Here is a 7113-nt window from a genome sequence, read left to right as displayed (position 1 = left end):
TCAAGCTCTGATTTGTAAGTGAAGTGATTTTCAAAAAGTGTTTTCACATGTGTCAGTAAAGGCACCTTGTTACAATCAATAGAACTTACCCCTTACAGATGTGTCATCTCCAAAATCCATCAAGGATAGATATCCATAAACTTGTTTTGAATTTGTTGTCAAACTTCATCAGACCTCTTTTGTCATAATCATCAGATGTTGTTGTTGTGGATTGTTTGATTGATGTTAATGCAGTGCTCTGCTCTTTTCTTGTACCGCCTGAGTCTGTTTGTTTCCTTGCTGTATGTTGGCTGTTTTTGTGAGAATGTGACATTCAATTTCCCCTCCAAGGGATTAATAAAGTACTTCTTATCTTAAAAATTGTATGTATGTTGCTTGCTCACCCTTTGAAAGCCATGGAAGACCTTTAAGGTTGAAACTGGTCGTTTTCTAAATTCAATTTTATTTTATTTAATTTTATTTTTCTGTTCCTGCTCCACACATGAGTGCCTGAAGTTTGTTTTTCTCACCTGGATCTTAAAGTGGATGATCTTCCAGTACAGCACAGCTTGGGTTTTTGCGGTGGAACATCAGGGAATGAGATTGGATTTGTCTTTGGCAAGACAAAGCCCCCTAGGTTAGAACTCGATGCTGCAGTATTGGCTGTGGAAGTAGCTGATCTAATTGTGGACAAAACTGACCTGAAGGTGAACAGAATAAGATTCTACAGCTTATAATTACCTTTAGCACTTATTTTCTTCTTGGTAATGGTTAAACAGTAGAGGAAAAATCTATTCTAAAAAACGTATCATTAGCTAGTCTGTACTTACCCTCTTATTTACCTATATGTTACCCTAGTATCTGAAAAGGAAGAATGCAGTTGTACTTACCAACTTACTTCTTTACCTTTTACTTACCTGCTTACTTGTAAATGACCATATATCTAATGTCATATTGTGTTTGTTTTTAGAAGGTAAGTTCTAAGAACAGAGGAGTAGCAGTTGATTGGTTGATAATACTTATCATACATATTCACTCCAATATTCTCTATAGTGGCTGCACTTTTTCCAAACATCCACAAGGTGTCACCATGCAGATGCAGATGACAGCATCAGAAAATTGTTTAAATTCAAGATTAAAGATTCCTGAATAATCAGGATTCCACTGCCAAATCCCCTACATTACTGCTAAATCCCTACATTTGAAAAAAAATAATAGTGTTTATATTCTTATATATTTTAGTTAAACTATTTTTTGCATCCTAACTCATTGATCTATCTCTCTGTTCTTGTTATCTGAATGTATATTATCCTGCACATGCTGTAGACGTGTGTCCCCAAGTTAGCAAAAAGACAAATCTGAAAGGCAAACAAATTATCAATATGAATTTAATTGAACAGGATTATTTTTCATTCATAACCTTGGTGTAACCATACATTTTATAATAGTAGTGATGAGTTTGACTCTATTAATACAGATTACTATTATAGCTTTGGCCTAAAGGAACCATTTACTACAATAAATGGTTCAGTCTTCCTCACTGAGCCTCAGTGCTTAGTAACAGTAACCTGTTGTATTGTGCATCCACAACCTGATACTTGACTCAACTAATAATTTATAGGTGATGATCAGGTACAGCCTGTGAAAGAACCTAAGGGGCACCTTTTAGGAGCCCCGACTTCTGACCATTATGATGAAGTTGCTTAATATATAATTAATGAAGTTGCTTATTATTTTCTGGCTGCAATGTGAATAAATAAGCCAATGGGCATCTGCTTTGTTGTACACTAAGCTGAAACAGAATGTGTTGTCTTAAAGTTGAAGTATGTAACTCTGATACCAAGCATTTAGAAATGGTACTGCAGCCCACGTTCAAAACACTGGAGAGAGCTGTCACTCCTGCCAGAGTTGACGTTCACGCGGGTTGCCAGATGTTGGACGTGATCCTGCACGTGCGCGAGACAAGCTCAACATACACAATGCGGAGTGAGGACGCGACCCACAGTCAGACATCCCAACCTGCGGTGTGGGGGGGGGGGGGGGGGGGGGTTACATTAGGTGTCTGTCCGGGGGCGGGGGGGTGCGATCGGTCTAATCAACACAGAGTTAGGACGCTTTGCTCTCACACGCGCTGCATTTATAGTCACACAAACACACACACACGCGCGCGCTGTCACTCTCTAGTGCGCGCTCTTGCTCGTTCACTCCATATTCCAGGAGAATACGTCTCATTTGCGGGCGTCATGGAGACGCTATCAATATGCGGGAGACTCCCGGAACTTCCAGGAGAGTTGGGATGTCTGCACAGCGTAAGTTGACCGGCTAATGTGTATGTTATTATTACTCATTGTTGAACCTAACCGCTGTGAAACAATCAGAAAATAACGTGTTATTGATCTGATTCACCGGCTTCTTACTGTCAGCGCTCCCTCCCTCTTCATCCTCACTCCACCACAGTTAACACAACATCGTCTTGTAGCCGCTCTCTGACGGAGCAACTCTGTCCTCCATTCAGTGGTTTGAACTTTTAGAAATAACAGGGAGGCGGAATAAAGTAGTAGTATTCCTTCATTGAACAGACTGTCTGAGAGCAAAGGAGAGTGTCACCGTCACACACACACACACACACACACACACACACACACACACACACACACACACGCACACACACACACACACACACACACACACACACACACACACACACACACACACACACACACACACACACACACAGAGTGAGTTTGCTGCTCCTCTCCTCCGTATCAGCGGGTGCAACTGAGTGCTGTGTGACAGAGACAGCGGTGTAGAGTTGTCTGACTCTATACATTTTCAGCCCTTACATACCCTTGTTTTGTTTCTCAAATTGTCACGACGTATTTGAGAGTCATAATTAGGCTTTTTTGGTTTTGTAACATCATGTCCATGTATCCTAGCTGCAGCTCAGTGGCAACTGGCAACCTGGATGCTGAAATGCTACTGACTTGATGATTGGTAGATAGGTGGTGGGTGGCGCATCAGGCCAAAACACAAAATGACAACATAAACATTACTTGTGGGCTGCCACTTAGCTTTTCAAATGTGAATATTCTGTCTGGACTACTACTGTCAGTGATATCAGTGTTTGAAATGAACATGATTCCTTAATGTCTGATGACATATTAGGGCCATTTTATGATTACTTGGAATATATTTCTTATATACTGCTACTTTAACCTTCAGACAAATTGTAACAACATGCAGTTTTGAATTGATCCCAAAAATATGACAGGGCTGTGGGTTTATCAAAAAGTTGGTATTCCTTTATTGTTTAGTACATCCACTGCTCTTAATCTGCGGAAACTTTTAGTTTTTTTAGTTAGTATGTATTTTATACTGTACATTCTCATTCAGTTAATTAAATCTCTGCAGCATCTGAAGGCAGCTGGACTGATACTGATGTTGTTGATGATGTTCACTGTGTTTACCGTCATGACACCAGACTGCTACAATATAACCACACACACCTCTACACACATCAAACTGGCTGATTATAACTTTATATTTTGCTTTTTTATGAAGGAGACGTCAGGTAAGCAGGGGTCATCAGTCTCTTTTCCAACTTTCTTTTTTAGTAGCGTCTCCTTTTATTCTTGAAATACATTGCAGTACAAATGCAGTTGTGTAACATTAATTATTGAACTATGTGAACATGTATGAGGTTAAACAGAATGAGGTGGACTCCAATGTATCTGTATTCCTCCACCACCCCCACCTTCACTGCAAGAACGTTAATGGTGTTTATTTTGGTCCTGGTCCCCCTAAAATCCACAACTATCTCCTTAGCCACATTCAAGGGCGGGTTGTTGTTCCCAGCACCGCTGGTGCTCCCCACAACTGCAGTCATCTGAAAACTTCTGCAGATGACAGGACTCAGACTTAAACTAAAAGTCAGGTGTTCTGGAAAGAAGCCAAACATTTCTTTGTGAATTTGAAAAAATATTTGACTAGTTTCCCATATGTAAGATACTGGGTGTTTCATAAGTTGCCATGCACATTGTTTTGATGAGTGGATAGAAAACAGTAACCTTATAATGACTGGAATAAACCTCCTCAGCTCTGGCAGCTCCCCAACCAGCTAAGAGTACACTGTGTCCTAATATGTGAGGTGCTGAAATATCAAATACAATATAGTAAAAGGTTTTATCAGTGTGTTCTTGTTATCTGAATTCAGTTATTATCCTCCATACTCTGTAAATTAATGTGAAAATGTTTGCACATTATAGGCCTGATTTACTAAGATCCCAAATAGTGGGTACTAAATTGCGTGCACGGTGCAATAGATTGCGCGTGCCGTTTGCGTGCGTTTTGCGGGTGATCTACTAAGAATAACTGTGTAAATGAAAACAGGTTCAACAGGGTGGATAAAGCAGTATTTAAATGAGGGTTTTGTGTCTTTATGGAGAGTTTGGACGAGCAGAAAGCTGCAAGCACAAAATGAAATGTGATCAGGTTCTAGTGGAAGAGGTTAACTAATATATTGAGTATGGTGAATTACCTTGGAAGGTTTGTCCCAGCCCTTGCAACAGTGGGCCAACCGTTGTATGAGCTTCTAAAGAGCAAGAACTTCTGGACCTGGGGCCATTCACATCAGTCAGCTTTTGAGGACATTAAAAGGATGCTGACAAAGGCACCAGTTCTCGCCTTTTATGACATCACGAGGCCCACAGCCGTGTCTGCCGACGCCAGCAGTTACGGACTGGGAGCTGTACTGCTCCAGCTCCACGGAGAAGAATGGAAGCCGATAGCTTATTGCTCCAGGCGTCTATGTGAGGCTGAAACACGCTATGCCCAGATAGAGAAGGAGTGTCTGGCTGGTGTGTGGGCCTGTGAAAAGTTTGACAAGTATCCATGCGGCTTGGATGAGTTCAGGCTTGAGACGGATCACAAGCCGTTAGTACCGCTAAACCCTACTCATCGCTGATGCTTTGTCCCGAAGCCCACAAACCTACACAAAAGAGCATACATGAAGGTGAAAAATGAGCTATCAGAGGCTGATGGTTTGCTCATACGTGGGAACAGGATCATCATTCCACAGTCACTGAAAGCCGACATCTTAAAGAAAATACATGATGGACATCAGGGGCTAACAAAGTGTATAGACAGGGCAAAATAATCAGTTTGTTGGCCAAGACTTTCTGCAGAACTGAAACACACAGTGCTGTCATGCCACACTTGCCAAGAACAAAAGCGGGCCCAACAAAAAGAGCCGCTCATCTCTACGCCTATGCCCGACTCACGTTATTCAGAGACTTAAAGCAACCTTTGCAAGGTTTGGGATCCCGGATGAGCAGGTGAGTGAGGGATTGGGGGAAGAGAAGAAAAGACTCAAAGAAAAAAAAAAGATGTATGATGACTGTATTGTTCAAATTGTTTGTGAAAATTGCAACACTAATATTGCAGTGCCTTGGTTGAATTTAAGAGTGACATACATGTTACAATATTTGATGAGTTATAAGTCAAAGAAATTGCATTTTGAGTTTTGAAAAGGCATGATTACAGCTAATTGCACTTTGAGTTTGTTTACAGAGTGTGATTACTAGAGAAGTAACATTACCAAGATGCTAAGATACATTTGATGTTTGTAAAGAAGGCCTATTTGACATATTTTCCGGCTGATCTATTGTTTGCCATAGTTTATTGAATGCTGTTGTATGCACCTTGTGTTATTGGAAATAACATAAAAGGGGGAAGATGTCATATATGGTTTCATAAGGCAGAAGTAATGTTAACGGTCACAGCAGTTTTACGACAGGGACGTTTTACGGTAGCAGGTATGATGTTTTGGATACACAGAAAAACCCTGCTCATGCTGAATGTTGGTCGCTACGAGCTGTATGTTCAGAGCTGAGAATAAAGCTGAGTTAAAATGAGAAAAGCCTTCCCTTGATCATTCTACAATGGCGACTGTTACAGTGTGTTTATTTTATTCATTTATAATGTGTAGGGCAAGGAGCTGTGCAAAAGACTGTCACCACTGGCCACGTTGATGTGTTTTTCTGTATTATTCAACAGGTATGTTTGTATTTTCTGTCTGCACTTCTTGTTTATTATTTCTAATGATAATTATAGGTAGTAAGCCTAATTTTAAAAGGGCCTTTGCACAAGATTGTTGTATTATTGTTGTCATTTAATGTTGTAATTTTTATACAAAACTAGAAAATGGGTTCATGGCAATTTGTAAATAATATACATGTGTAAAGTGTTTTGTTTTACTGTAATATTTTTAATATACGATCACGTTGTGAAATATTTACTAACTGCAACAGCGTCAGTTTATCCCTGTTGCCGTTGACTACTGCAGCTGTGGGCAAGGAGCTGTACAACAGACTGTCACCACTGGCCACGTTGATGTGTTTTTCTGTATTATTCAACAGTGCTACCCTGATCAATCTCTCTTGAACCCAGAGAGAAAGATTGTCAATTGGTATCTTCAGTCTGCTAAGCCTAAAAGAAGCTGACAGAAGCTGTAGCTGACACAAACAGCATCAGGGGCTTCGTGGCAAATATATGCAACAGTTTTTCTTCTTTTCACTTGCGATAGTTCAGTTTTTTTAATATTTGCAAAAAATTCTAAAAATACATTTTCGCTTTGTCATTATTTGTCAGTATTGTGTGTAGGTTGATGACGGAAAAAAGAATTCAATCCATTTTGGAATAAGGCTGTAAGATAACAAAATGTGGGGAAAGTAAAGGGGTGTGAATACTTCCCAGATGCACTGTATGTTTCCATTATTCATTGGTATGTGTGTAGTTATTATGATTGTTGATTTACTTAATGTAAACTGAACAAGAATTTTAGGACCAGACTGTTCTTTACATCTGTATAGCATGGATATATTTACATAAGATTTAACTGCTTCAATGACTTGTACTTTCAGGTGATGCAAAGGGTAAAATTACAGTGGTGCCTGGTCTGCTTTCTTACATGGAGCTGAGACAGACTGTTACATTTGTTGATGGCTAACAGATGCTGAATAAACTTAGGAACTCAACAACTTCAGAACAACTTCAGAATTTTACCTAAGCCTTGTCATAAAATGTTTTTGTTAAACTCTTTGGTCCTTCTGACAAGTGAGACAGCTGTGGGTTATG

Source organism: Scomber scombrus, chromosome 21 (assembly GCF_963691925.1).
Source record: "Scomber scombrus chromosome 21, fScoSco1.1, whole genome shotgun sequence".
Taxonomy (NCBI): domain Eukaryota; kingdom Metazoa; phylum Chordata; class Actinopteri; order Scombriformes; family Scombridae; genus Scomber; species Scomber scombrus.
This window is presented reverse-complemented; position numbering follows the sequence as displayed.